Source organism: Apus apus, chromosome 1, assembly GCF_020740795.1.
Source record: "Apus apus isolate bApuApu2 chromosome 1, bApuApu2.pri.cur, whole genome shotgun sequence".
Classification (NCBI taxonomy): Eukaryota; Metazoa; Chordata; class Aves; order Apodiformes; family Apodidae; genus Apus; species Apus apus.
The window spans coordinates 95,362,637-95,378,322 of record NC_067282.1 but is presented as its reverse complement, the minus strand read 5'-3'; positions in this window follow the sequence as shown (position 1 = coordinate 95,378,322).

Sequence of the window (15,686 nt, the reverse complement as noted above, 5' to 3'; positions counted from 1 at the left end):
GAGAGCGGCTGGGGGACCCAGCGCCTGGCGCCCCGCACCGGCCCGGCAGCCCCGCTCCGCACGGCTCGGCCCGGGCTGGCAGCGGCACCGGGCGGCACGGCCGGGCGGGAGCGCCCCTGGCCCGCAGGGCGAGGCGAGGCAAGGCTGCCGCGGCGGGCGGTGGCCACGCGTGCGGGGCACCCCAGCCCTTCCAGAACCTCGGGGTGCCTCGGGGTGCCCCGGCGCAAGTCGCCTGCTGGCAGAGGCGCGGGTGGATGCAACCCAGCCGCGGCGGGCTGGGTGCGGGGAGCCGAGGCGCGGCGGGTGGCGGTGGAACTGCGTGGCCGGAGGGTGGCTGGCCGTGACGCTTGGCTGTTCGCTGCGAGAGAGCACCCTTGGCATGGTGCTTGCCCACAGCCATCGAGGTCAGCGACACAGATGCCCTCAGTCAGCAGCACATCTGGCACTTGAGTCCAGCTGCGATTGTGCGGGAAACCTACGGCCACCTGCATCCAGCAAAGAGGGGGGGGGGCGTTTGGGGAGCCCGCGGATATGCCAGGCTTGTTTTGACACTTATTTCTTTACAGCAGAAACAACATCGCTCCGTGAGCGCCCCTTTCCCTCACACTCGCGCGTACCCCAGAACACCCACAGGCTGGATTTAAGGAGAGAGAGATCACGTTGAGTTTCTGCCCAAGATTTTGAAGCACTCATGGCTTGGCCCTACCTACTCTCAAAAATACAGAGGCAGGGGGTGAGAGAGCAAAGCCGTGCCTCAAGGGGAAGCAGAAAAAAGAAGGCAGATTTTAAGATTAAAAACCTTTAATGAGATACCTATCAATCAAATTCCAGCCCCACCCCATCAAGAGAGGTCTCAGCATCTCACCTGGGAGCCCTGGCCATGCCCTTCCACACCAACAAGCAGGGTCACTTGCTTTTGCTCTGCTGGCACAGGAGCAATTCCATAATTGGTGAAACAAGTCCCAGGTGCCCATATTGCTAACCTAAAACTTTTCCCAGCACTTTCCATCATGACTTGCAGCATGGGCAGCACTGGTACTGCTATGGGCCTTCCTCACCCTAAGCAGATAGGAGTTCTAGGTAGTTCCCCACACCTGCTGTCCCCTACAGGCACAGCAAAGCCTCTGTGGGTGCTCTGAGCTGTTTTGTTTGGCGCTGCAAGTTACCAGCTGCTCAGGATGCATTGCCGGTGGGGATGTGTTTACACTTTTCCAAAACCCCCTGTGCTTAAGCAGTAATTGCCAGTCAGCTGACAGGTATAATTTACTGCCTCTTGGTGCTTACCACATACAAGCCCTCCCTGGATTAGTTTGGTTGGTTGTCGGGGTTTTTTTTTTACGTATGGTGTTGTCTGGCTTGAGCTTCTTCCTTGTTCAGAACAGGTGGCTGGTCAGTACCAGAGGAAATCCGGATAGCTTGTCAGTGATGGTGCCCAATGGAGGCAAGAATGCCTGGCCCTCCCTGTCCTACCTGCACAATGGGACAGCCATCTCCACCCTCCCAGTGAACCCTGCCAGTGGTGGAACAGTCACGTATAAGCCACACTGTTCTCTTTCCACAACATGAAACCCCTACACCCTGCCGCTCTACCTGCTTAAAACACTCCTCTGCCAGAAAATAGGAAACACATTCAATCCCTGTTCCTGAAGTATTTCTTTCTCACATGCAGAACTTTATGCAAAAACCCCAAGTCTATGCACTGAAATACCTAGTGCTGCTTCCAAATGCCAATATTTGATTCTCAGTTGGATATAAATTTATATTCACCATGCATGCTCACTTCTAACTACATTTCAGATGCAAGCCCTGCAAATCTGCATGTGGCCAACAAATCATCTCCCCCTTTTTTGGGAACTCCATCTCTACCCATACTTCAAAGCTGCATCTCAAGACCCTGCAAACGTAAGACTGAGCCTGAGTCTACTTATATCTGTGCCTGGGATTTGCTCACACATGCAGAAACACTGGTGCATGAGATCTAAGAAAGACTCTCAGACAGGTCTTCCTGTTTGTATTCTCTGAATGAGATTTGTATGCTTGAGAGTCTCTCACGCATATTAGCAACACAGATACAGTGAGTACAGTTTAGGCATTAGGAGGAAATTCTTCACTGTGAGGGTGTTGAGACACTGGAACAGGTTGCCCCAGGAAGCTGTGGATGCCCCATCCCTGGAAGTGTTCAAGGCCAGGTTGGATGGAGCAACCTGGTCTAGTGGGAGGTTTCCCTGCCCCATGCAGAGGGGTTGGAAGTAGATGATCTTTAAGGTCCCTTCCAACCCAAACCATTCTATAATCCCATGGTCTGTCTGTGTTTGAATGTGACACGTGTATGGGCATCGGGTCTCATGCATCGTGCCTGCATATAGCTATGCACACTCACTCATTAACTGCATAAATCTGCTACGTCCCATATGTTTATCAGAGTTCCTCATGTTTTCTGACTTTCTCACTACTGATGTAGTGTGTCCACCAGGTATGAGCTACCTTGAATCTCACAAGTTTGTTTTTTTCTCTAACCACAAGTATCCAAAGACTGCAGGAAACTCTCATGTAATATTTAAAAGCTTATGGTTATAGAAGAAGGTCTGAAAAACATGTAGTGGGCATGCCCTAAATACTCAGCAAGCAAATGTAAACTCCCCTAATAATGATTGTTTGTTTTTTTTAAGTAACAAATGTAAACTTTTGACTTTTGAGAAGCTTGGGTCATGACTTTTTCGTGCTGGAGTTTGGATGTGCTACAAAGGCAAAGGGTCCTCTCTGCATCTTAGTGTCTTTCATATCCATTCCAATGCCAGAGAGCAGCATAGGAGCTCTAATGAACAGCATCACTCCTTCTAATAAAGCACAAGACAGTCCTTATGCATTCTATATGCACGTGTAAATACAGAACCTATTCTGTGAAAAAGCTGTTGGAAATGTTCTAGGGAATTAGAAAACACCAGGTACTATCTCACAGACTCCTGACAAAGAAGATAGTCCAGCATGGCAGAATTAAGACGGGAAATGAAAGAAAAAATACTGCTATTTTAAAACCTAAAAATTACCATTAATAGCCTCTCTACATACAACTATATTGCACTTCACTGATCTATTTCTTAGGATGTTTACCTGGTTTTGTAACCAGTACTCTGTGCACTACAGAAAAGCCAATTCTCTCCTCTTAATAGAAGCTTTAATTTCTAGTTCTAATACATTGCCCAATATTGAACAAAAAACACAATTTATCACAGGTTTAGGACTAGGATGTTGGCCGTCTTGAACTTCAGATCAGAACAGGTTTCCAGAGCTGTTACTAGAAAACAGGAATTGCCTGAAAGAGTAATTACACTGCCAAGTGTTGTTCTGTTTGCTTGTACAGGTGTTTGTCTATAAACTGTAGACAGGAGTACAGATACATGCCTCTTCTCCCTAGTATTTATTCATCTTTTTTGTAGCTGTACACTATGCATTTGAGGTAACAGCAGGTGAGTTAGGGAGTACAAAGCCTGCATGGGGATACCTGCATGGCTCTCAAGTCCTAGCAGTGATCATGGTCCAGACATACTCCAAAGAGGTGATGGGTCAAGCTAGGTCTAAACAGTGAAATATCAGAAGTCACCTGGTCCCAAGGAAGGAGATGAGCAAGCAAAGCTGGAGTGAAGGAGATAGTATTAATAACAGGGGCTGCTGTAAGCTTGTACTTGGGCTCCTGAAGTATCTGGGCTAGGAATATGGCTCTTAGATACATAGGCAGGGTTGCCCCTGGGGAAAGGATTGAAAGGAAACAGAGCTGGGAAATGAAGGAAGAGTGGGACTGTCAGGTTAGAGTGTGGGCCAGAGAGACCAGATCAGGGACAACTGGGAAGGAATGTAGAGGAGATTTGAGATGTGGTCCTCTCAAACTGGGACTAGGATCTCATGAGAGGATGTAAAAACGAGGGTAAAGAAAAAGGGAGAAGTAATAATGGGTAGAAAAAGCCTAGGTTGGGGAAAGGGCAGCCTTGAAGAAGATTAGGACAGGGGAAAATGGGGTAGTAGGAAGCTGAGTGGGCTGTGCTAGAACAGAACAGGAAGTATCATGTATTTCAGACCTTCTAATAAAACCGCAGGTCTCTGGATTCCCCACCCATCCCCCACCACCAGTCCTCTTCTGTCAGCTAATACCTGTGAATCCCCCAGCAAAGTAAATTTGTCTAATATTCCTCCTGTCCACGCACAGATGACAACCCACCGCTCTTATCAGTTTCCCTGTTAGCTCAGTGTGGCAGGAAGCTCTGTGGTAAAGGTAAAGGCTTCAGCCCTAATGACATTTACAACAATACGATGCTGCATGATGGAAGGGATTTGGCTTTTTAAAAATTATTTTATTTTACTGTTTGCTTTTTTAAAAGCTAGATAATTGCACATATAAAATCTGCTCTAAATGAGGACTAGGTAGCAAAATCAATACTACATAATGAGGAGAGTTATTTTTCTCCTTCCTCGCCTTTGCATATGCAAAGTATTTAAATGCATACTTTTCTTTCCATGGGATCTCTGCCACAATTTCTTTTTCAGGGTGGAGCTGGTCTGGAGCTGTGTCAGGGCAACGCCATGGAGGAGGGTGCTGTCTACAGGAGGTTTTCCACATTTGTTTCAGCAAATGGTAGATGTGGAGTAAATGACAGAACAGGATCATATGAAAAAGGATGGTTAAAACAGCTGAGGTCAGTGTTAGGAATTGATTCAATCCCTCCGTTGCCACAATATTTTTGTGTGATGCCGGATAAGTCAGTTAAACCACACTTCTTGCAGGTGGCCACAAATTTCATGCTCATAGTTTCCTGGTATATGAATTGACATTTTGTGGTCTAATTTGCAGAAGTGCCGAATGATCCCAGGTAAAACTGAATTCGATTTGTGCTAGACATATAAAGTGCTCTGAATGAAGAATATATCAACTGCTTGAAATAATCACTTGCAATATTAACTGTCTCAAACCGAGTAACCAGAATCCACAAAACTTTAAACTACTAATAGTACCAACCTAAGCCCATCCCAAAACCATTGCACCCAAGAGGTAAGAAAATGCATTTTTGGCTGGTGATTCTTTTCTATGGAAAGGGGAGGAAGAGTCATCTTTCTGGGCATCTTTCTTTTGTTCCACCTGATACCCCAGGAGATGTCTTGCCCACCATCAGTTGCTCTGCCCCACCTTACAGGCAACCACTTGTTTAAACCTCAGTTAAGTGGCCCATTAGCCCTCCAATGTGATAAGCAAACTAAGGACAAGAATAAAAGCGTAAAAGGAGCCTGTAAGAAAAAAATCAGAACAGCCAAGGCAAAAAAAGTCAATATAATTAGCAAAAGAAAGTAACAAGAAAGTACTTCTGTGCCTTAAAGGTTAGAGCAAGACAATGGCAAGAAATGGTCTACTCTTCAACAAGAATGGAAGGCTAGGAAGAGGTGACACAGAAAAAGCCAAAATGATTAATGTCTTTTTCCTCTCACTGCTCAGCAAAAAAAATCAACTATGATCAGTTGACTAACCATTCATGTCTAAGACTAAATAACAGAAAGAACAGACTAGACTGCTTCAGTAAGTCAGTTGTTTTCCACTCAACCAGATCTGACAGAAACCAACTGAGAACATGTGGGAAACTGGCTAGAGCAATCCTAGAGCCATAAGGGATCCTTTCCCACAGCACCTGGGGAATGGAAAACCAGTGACAGGTGATTACAGTATCTGTTTTTAAAAAGAAGAAAAGCAGCTTGAAAATAGGCAGAGAAAACAGCATAACTTGAATTGCTGGAAATATATTGAAACAAATTATTAAACAAAGTTTTCTTTTGTGTATGGGAAAATAAAAATATGAAATGATAAGTAGAGGCCAAGAAAGATTTGCCAGGAACAAATCATGCTGAACCAAGCTAATTTCCTTCTCTGACAAGTAGCAGGTCTTATGGACAATAGATATTACATATCTTGACTTGAACAAGGCTTTCAACACAATCTCTTGTGATTTCTTGTAAATGAGCTAAAATGAAACTATTGTAAGGTGGACTTGTAGCTGCTTGAAAAAAAAAAATACTAGAAGAGGAATTACCATTGGTTCACTGTTGCAGTGGAAGAATCATGGAAAGCAGTTCCACAAATGTCCTTCCTGGGACTCATACCACTCGTTATTTTCATTGTGTTTTGGAAGATGGCATATCGAGTATGGCTACTAAATTTGTAGAGGAAGTTCTATAAGCACCTTGGCAGGATTAGCATCTTCATCAATTGAAGAAAAGGTCTGAAAACAATAAGATTTGATGGAATAAGAACAGGTGTAAACTATTACATTTAGATAAAAATAAACCCCCAAACAGAGAGCAGCCATCAAGGCAAAAGACCTGCACAAAAATGTCTTTGGGATTTTGGAAGACCTCAGGCTGACTAAGAATGAACAATGCCATACTGGTGTAAAAGAGCAAGTATTGTGCTGAACTTTATACATTGGCTAGGTGAGAGATGTGTAATATCCTGTTCAGCACTAGTGAGGGGTCAAACCGGAAAGTGGACTGATTCACTTTGGTCACTGAACTCAAGAGAGGAATGGGCAGTTAGGGAAAGTCCTGAGAGCAATAAAAATACTAAAAGTCTTATAAAACTGATGTTGGAGGAACATCTGAAAGAGCTGGGTTTGTGTAGTCTAGAGAAAAGAGGAATGAGAAGAAACATGATAACAGTCTTCAAATATGTAAAAGGTAGCTGCTCAGTGGAAGGCAGTAGGTAATTCTCAATGCTTAGAGGGGAGCAGTGAGCTTAAATAGTATCTAGAGTTACAGTTTCTGCTATGCCTAAGGAAAAACTTCCTAGCTAGGAGGCTAAGAAACCCTTGGTGTCAGTGGAGTTCATTGACTCTTTAGCACTGGTGATTTTAAACACAGCTGAAGAAGAAGTCATTTAGATACTGTTGAGTGTGTTTGGGAAGAAGGGTACTAGACCCAAGGGCAATATAGCTTGTGAGGCAAGTGTACATAATTACTTGCAGACACATACTTGAAAGACATACGTAGTATCTGGAGCTGGGAGTCATGGCATCACGAGAGTGTGGTCATTGGATGAAGTGTCTCTCATCTCCCAGTAGTTCTTTCCAGGGCATGTAACTTCAAACAGGGAAAAATAAATCAGATCTAATATGCAAACTTTGAAAGGTTTCTGACCCCTAGATAATTTCTCGAGGTCTCTTCCTACCTTCTGCAATTGTACATAGGCACAGGTTGTGCCAGAATGGCCAAATTACTGCTGCAGTAGTTTTCCTGTTGCAGGTGAAAAACAGATAAGCCTTCATTGGTAACAAGCAAAAAAAAAATAATAATGAAAAATAAAATAATGAATAAATCTAGCTACATCATGTGCATTTCTGGCAAAAGGAGCTTGAAATCCCATCACCTGGGAGACAACCAAGTACTAGCATTTCTCTTTTATGGGAGGACTGAAAGGTTTTGTCACGAACCTGAAAGACTGTTTTTGTTGCATTGCTTTGCAAACATTTGGGAGGCAACAGTCCTTGTCCTTGTCCTGGGGGCCTGCTGCTTATCTGAATAGCCAAGACAAGAAAATGGTGTGAGAAGCAGCAAAGGTACAAAAAGGGGGAAATGGCATTCATCAAGTGACACAAAACATGTATGACATGAGTGGGAGTAAAACCCAAGTCTTTCCAGTACCATCCATCTTCTTGCACTGCTGTCATACTGTAACAGTGCTGGTTTCAACAGTTAGGTTTCCTTTTCAGAAAACTCTTTATTGATAACCTGGATGTGGGGATTGCGCGCACGCTTAGTAAATTAGCAGATGACAGCAAGCTGGGGGGGAGTGTCAATCTGCCGGAGGGTAGGAAGAAGCTGCAGGAGGACCTGGACAGGCTGGGTCAATGGCCAAGGCCAATGGCATGAAATTCAGCAAGACCAAGTGCGGGGTCCTGCACTTTGGCCACAATAACCCCAGGCAGCGCTACAGGCTGGGGGAAGAGTGGCTGGAGAGCAGCCCAGCAGAGAGGGACCCGAGAGTACTGGTTGACACCTGGTTGAACATGAGCCAGCAGTGTGCCCAGGTGGCCTGGAAGGCCAATGGCATCCTGGCTTGTATCAGGAATAGTGTGGCCAGCTGGAGTAGGGATGTAATTCTCCCCCTGTACTCAGCACTGGTGAAGCCTCACCCCGAGTCCTGTGTCCAGTTCTGAGCCCCACACTTCAAGAAGGATATTGAGGTGCTGGAGCAGGTCCAGAGGAGAGCAACAAGGCTGGTGAAGGGACTAGAGGGAAAATCTTATAGGGATAGGCTGAGGGAGCTGGGGTTGTTTAGCCTGGAGGAGACTCAGGGGGGACCTTATCACTCTCTTCAACTACCTGAAGGGAGGTTGCAGTCAGGTGAGGGCTGGGCTCTTTTTCCAGGCAACCAGCAACAAGACAAGAGGGCAGGGCCTGAAGCTGCTCCAGGGGAGGTTTAGGTTGGATATTAGGAAGCACTTCTACACGGCAAGGGTGATCAGACATTGAAGTGGACTTCCCAGGGAAGTTCTGGAGGCACCGTCCCTGGATGTGCTCAAGGCAAGCCTGGATGTGGCACTTAGTGCCGTGGTCTAGCCAGTGTGGTGGTGTTGGTCATAGGCTGGACTTGGTGATCTTAAAGGTCTTTTTCAGCCTTGGAAATTCTGTGATTCTGTGAATTTAAATTAAGGTTGCATTTTATGTTGGTAATGACTACAGACTGCATACATTGCTAAGGCATCTTTCTAGTGCTGTGAAAGTGATAATGTAATTCTCTGCAATTAAAACCATGCCTCTGATGTGCATAAAGCCTCTCTCTAGCTTTACAGCTGTTTGCCGTGTTCTTTGTGAGGGCATTTGCCGATAATAAATTGTGTTGTGGGAATAGAATAACATGAACAAGGAAATCTAAACTGATCCAATTATTTAATCTAGTGTAAACTACATTTTCTCAGAGGAATGTCTAACCCAGGTTAATTTAGACAAGTCAAGAGGTTTGATCCTATCACCCTTAAAAATCACACATGCAAAACTCAGACTATTACATTGTTTTTAATAGTGCTGCTATGTATATGTATGCCCATAATCTTGTCAATATATGAGAAAAGCAAAAAATAAACAAGCAAATACTATTCACTCTTGTTGCAGTGTAGCCCACCTGTCTCCTGCTTCCCAGGGGAAGCCCTGCATCAAGGCTTCAGATTATTATCTTCCCAAACTCTAGTTCATTCAACCAAAGAATTTTCAGGCAGCCTTCATCTCTTGTCTCTCTTCTGGAGACAATAACTTCTGTGCCCGGTTACCATACACCTGGGTTTCCCTGGACATTAATTCTTTTTCCATTCATAAATTGTTTCCAGGCAGAAAATGTAGATTTCATATATTTCTTCAGAATTTTCAGATGGCAGACAGTCTGACTGGAGTTGTGACTTTGAGCATGCTGATAGATATCCAACTATCATTGACTCACCTATTGCCCAGCTGCAGATCACCTCTATGCTTCATTCACAGTGAGGCTGATGCTTCCAAGAAGAGCTATTGTGCATATACTGTAGGGTTGATTATCATCACCCTTGCAGGACTTCTGATGCAACAGGAAAGTTTTGAATTTACTATGCATTCACAGACCAACTATACCACCTTGCAGAGCAAGTCTAATGATTTCAAAAGCCTCAGATTTAGTGCATGTGTTATCCAGAACATCTACAAGCATTTTTTGTCTGAGAAACCCCCACCATGTAAAAAATAGAATTCATAGGTCTCTGTGGAGATACCAGAAACACTCAATAAATAATAAATATTTAAGGCTAAAACCTAACTTTCACTATACTTTTTCAGAGATGCAGGGGAAAGGGCAGGTGAGAATCCCTTGAGAATTGAGAGGAATATTTGAGAGAAACCATCAGTTTATGCCAAGTGTGTTTAGTGGGTGAGGAGGCAAATCTACCCCTCCCCAAGCTGCCTGCCTGGTAAGCAAGCTAGCTGTGACATGCTTTACTCCCACTTTGAGAAGTGTTATATATCATATCCCACATCATTCATTCTACAAGATTAAGGAATTCTGCCTTGGCGTGACATAAAGAGTATTCATCAGGCACCTTCTCTGTTTCCCTCTCATGCTGCCAGCCAAAGAAAGATTGTCATGGGGTTAAAAGGGCTTGCTATCAGTCTTCGTTTCTTTATTATGGAGCAACAATTTATAATTGTCCATAACAAACAGGATCCCTTATTTTTCCCAGTGTTAACTCCAGTGAAGAGAGCTCACTGGAGTCATACTACAAAGGAATTCAGTCTTAGCAATATTATATTAAGAAAGCCATCCAGTGTAACATGAATAATTTAAATTAAAGAATTGTAAATCTAAATAATACAGTTATTCATGCACATGCAGCCTGCAGTAGTTGCCTGTACTGTTACAACTGGAAGCTCCAAGTTCAGTTTTTACAGATGACTAATGTAGTTGTTACTCAATTTCCACAATTAACATTTTGCAAATGTACAATCCTTTATAAAGGTCAGGCTGCTTACAGGTATTTAATGTTACTGATGTCATACGCCTGGGAAATTAGATCGCCTGGGAATTGTGTTGGCTTTAACAATTTAATAATATTTTTTTCTAAAACTATGATGAAATTTCTTGTAATGTGTATTTCTGTGTGGATAGGAATTCAGTAGCAAAATAGCTTTTTATAGCACTTCAAAATCCCACACAATAACAAGACTTCCAAACTGAAAGTAAAAGCCAGAACACCTGTCTGAACTCCCCTAAGATCTGGAAGATTTAGGGGTCTGGAATAAAATTATAAATTTTTGTCTGAGTCTTCCTTTATTTTTCAAAAGAGAAAAACCACAAGTCTTGGAAAAGTTGTAAGACAGCCTGATATACAGCCAGATATACACAGCACTGGAATGACTTTGAGAATCACTTGGCTCTTCCCTTTTCAACAAACGCTATCAATTGCCTCATAGAAAAATGACAGAGTATAGAAGGTTAGCAGCTGGCTAAGGAATTGTTGAACGACTCAGTCTGAAATCAGGCAGGACCAACACAGTCATGGTGGGGCAGGATAAACGTTGTGAGAGGCTAGCGAGCATGCCAGCTTCTGCCACTGCTTAAAGCACTGCCCCTTCATTTAGCAAGGAAGCATGAAAGGATCACTCCAGGTTCTGCAAGCAGCAAGAAATGCGTTCTCCAAGCTTCAGTTCAAACCATTCCCAAACCATTCCCCTTCCTCCTACTGAACATACATTTTGACTCAGCTACTTACCTCTGCATGATTAGAATAATCTCACTTAGCACAATCAAGAGCAGAGAGTGGGGCTGCGTCCATGTCTAAACTTGATCTGTCTGCACTTCTCAAATCACACAAGAAGAAGGATCATCTATGACATTAAGGTATTTCTGGGTACAAAACTGGTGTTTGGTCCTAAGGTCTTGCAGTTGTAGGTGCTTAATAAAATGTGCCAATTATGGGGATGCTATCTGGTGATAGACTAGGATCATTCATGACCTTCAAGAAATAAGACTCCTAACAGATTGAAGCTTGTAGTTAATCTTCAGTGTAATATACTGCAAGTTCCTCAGTGAATGGACAGAACAGTACGAGTCTGTCTTACTGATAATTACAGGCCAGTTCTGCATTTGTGACCATGAAACTTTCAAAAAGTTTGAACTTTTAAATGGGTTTCTACATTGAAAAAAAGGCCTGAAATAGGAATCAGAGCTTCCATATTTTTGTCTCCCTTATTTTTGCAGCAAAGGTCCTTCACATAGAAAAGAAGCATGCTCTGACCTCCAGACCTGAAAAAAACATGGGCTCTGAGGATCATCAGCCCAGGAGTATTTTAATAGCATATGCATAATTTCCAGTTATAATGCATGTTGGGTTTTTATGCCCTTAATGGCATCTTAGCTATTCCATTGCCTTCAGTGTATTTTCAGAGACTTAACTCAATGTAGTACAGTAAACAGCTCTGTCTCCTCTGTTAGAGCAAAATAAGCTCCAGCTTGTTCAGGTTTTTTTTATTCACAGTGAAGTAACAAAGCAAAATCCTTGGAAGAAAACACTGCAAGCATGAACATCTCAATGTGTGAAAGTGCAGGTTCAACTATTTCTTCCATACTTTGAATAAAAACTCAGAAAGCTCTCTCAAGACCACAACTTCAAAAAAAGAGACAAAAATTATACAGCCAACAGATGAAAACAGTTTGCAGCATCCTTTCACTTAGATACCAGTCTGTGTCCAAAATCTCTAACTTCTTAGCTTTCAAGAAAATCAGGAGAATTTGCTTTCTACTTGCAGCTTTGCTGAGTCTGTTCTGCAATTTAGCACACAACAGCAGAGCAAGCTTGGTAGGAGTAAGTGTATGTCAAACCTGAGTTACTAAGCACAGCAAGTTAGGGCAAGATTGGTGTCTGGCAGCAATGCACACAGCCCTCCCAATAGTGGGTGTGTGGGACCTGTTATTGTGTATAAGTGAGAATGAAATAGGACTGTCTTCCTCAGGCACCACAGTGATCCTCAACAGTGCATCCCATTAAAATAAGGATTTTGGGGCTTCCTTCAGCAGCTCTAAGTGTCCGGGAAAGAGTCACACCTTTTTTTAGTGGAAGGTGATCTAGCTGTCACACTTAGTAGGACTTACACTGTATGCAGGACAATTACAATATTGACAATGCTCCAAACATGAGGTGAACCAGAACAGAACTTTGCTTTCAGAACTGTATATTGTACCAGCGAAATGTGAGGAGCTATGTACAGAAGTTAGGATTACGTGAGTCACAGAACAATTTCTATAGCAAGTGTGTGTGAAAAACAATATGTGGAAGACCAAGCAAAACATGACAGTTGCAGGAAAGTAGGAAGTCAAATAGCTCCTTGCAGAGATGTTATGAATGCTGATACACAAAAAAAAATACTCTAGCAATTCCCATTTCCACTGGTGAAACTAGATACAAAAAATGGACACTGTGAAACAATGAACTGTATCACTGCTTTATGGGATGTGGAATTGTCTGCATGGTGTAATAAGATATTACAAGTCTGCAAGGCAGAACAACTTGTGCTATTCTCAGCAGAATACCTCAGGACATAACAGCAACTCCTTTCCTTGTTTTTTAGCAGTGGAGTCTGCATAGTGCCCTCCCTGCACAAAATTGTGTGGAGGATATGATACAATCAGTAATTCTCAAGATCACCTCTTTCAGCTGGTGCTTCTTTAATGTGTCACATTCCCAAGTTCTCATGGAAAACCTAGATTATAAGATAGAAGGTACCAAACACTTACCTCATGTTAATAGGGCAGTAATGCACATAATTATACCCAGTGCTTTACAGCCTCTTCCCCTCCGATATTGGCAATGCAGCAGCTGACAGTATTGGCATGTTTCCATTGGCACCACCAACTACTCATGCTCTGCACTGTGCCAACATCCCCTGATGTAAAATTAGAACAGTAAGACCACATCCTGCCTTCCTTTGTTTGCTCACCTATTTAGGCAGAAGTTTCAATGGAGGCTGAACCATCCACTCCTATGTCCACAGAGGGAACAGTGCACTAAAGAGTCATGCTGCCCAGTGCTCCCACAGTGCACTACCATAACACAGATATTGTTACCAGTAGAGAGAACAACTTCTCTACAGTGGTCACAGACCTCTGGTGGTGCTCTGGGCAGCAGTCCTCTGAGGGATTTTCTTTGCTAACAGGAAGCCCCCAACAACACCCCTGTCGTTTTGCTGCTCATAGAATATGTGTGATAGTGGCTAAAGCCTCAGCTGTAGCCAATGATTAAATTATATGACATTTTCACTTACTTGTGGTAGCAGTACAATGATCTGTCAGTGGTTCCTTCAACTTCAGAAGGTATAAATACTAGCAGTCATCTTTACTGGCTATGATCATTTCCATGGCAATGCTGTTATTTGTCTAGTGCTTTGTGTGTGCCAGGCACTCTGTGAAAAGAAAACAAGACAAATCCCAGACTATTTACACTTTGATGACCTGTATTTGCAGCCTGTGGTAGGGCTTCTACAGTAATTCCAAAGGCACATGTGTGTATACACATGCCTACATGTTCATGGAGGAGTTGTGGGCCTTGCTTGATTTTAAAATCCAAGGTTTGGCTCAGCAATCAGCCAAATAAATGCTAGTGTTGGCAAGCGGAGAGGGGAGGAACAAGTATGTGGAGAAGAAAGAGCAGCAGAGGCAAGGTGTAATCACATTTTTTGTGGCAGTGTTAATACAAACTGTGGAACTGTAATACCAGCATCACTGTGCATTGCTGTGCAACCATGTTACACCCGCTGCAAAGATGCGAGCAGGACACTCACGCAAGCATTACTGCAGGTCAGTATGGGCTGCAGAACCCCAGCACAAATAACACAATACAACAATAAAGAAAGGAACAAAAAAAAGAATCAAAATTTCAATTAACTGTAAGAAACAGCAACTCTGCCCTGGTAGCATTTGTGGTGGTTTTAGACAACCACATCGGAAAGAGCAGTAAAAATTGCACTTAGAAATACATAGGAAACAACAAATGTCCTTTAGCAGAGTGGTAAGGCAAAATTTGCTTTTTTTAACCTTAGCTTCCTCAGTTCTAAGGATTCTTAAGTCTTGAAGCTGAACAAGCGCATTATCAGTTTGAAAATGCCAAAGAAACCGGAACATTTTATGTTTGCTTTCTTTCCTACCTTTCTAGAAAAAAAATAAAATAAAAGGCCTTTACCACTATGTAGTTCCACCAAAACAAAGAAATAACAATCATGAAATCGTCCCATATCATATAAACCATGGTCCTATATCTGACTTTTTTGTAGATTATTTATACCTATCCTTTCATGTGGCAAGAATTGCAACAAATCTAGCAATATCTATAGGTGAAATATAACTACAGATATCACACAGCAAGTTACTGTCAAGGTCTTGAACTGAACCTGTTGAAGTTCTAGTAGGTTCAATCCCAGTTTTTTCCTTAATGCCACCAACAACTACTGTTTATTATGCATAATAGGGTGTTGCAGTTTCAACGTTCTCTTTGGCTTCTCAGATTTGGCAGACAATACACAATGTCTGTATCCTGAAAAAATCCAAGTAATAGCTAGACTTTTTCATGTTGTGTCACATCCAAAGATCACTCCTTAGATAGATGATCACCGAACAAAACACCTTTCCAGAAAATTGTATGCTTTCTAATACTAGGTCTTTGTCAAAAGCCCAGCTCAGCTGTTTTGCTATCTGAACCACACGTGGAAGAATGATCCATTTGTTTCTTGCTCTTCAGCTGCCCTTACAGATGACAAACAGGTTTCTGTATGGGACCCAGGAATAGAAGGAGGACTAATATACAATATGTAACTTGGCATTGCGTCCTTGGAGAGTGGTGTTTGGAAACAAGCAGAAAGGGGAAAACAATACGTTCAGTGGAATTTTCCTTCATGTATATATTTTATCTGCAGCTGCAAGGTACTGAGGCCAAGTTATTAGAGGTGAAGTGGAAAAGAGGTAATAAAATGCCATCAGCTTTAGCACTTTAGAAGACAGGGATGGAAATGACCCATAAGACCTCTGCCAGAGAAAGATTGCTCCTTACAGGGCCATGGTAAGTACACCAAATAGGGAAGAGTAGGAAGCAAGTGCACCATACTTTAACCCTGCCTTTCTGGCTGCCTGTCCGTCCCTTGGCCTT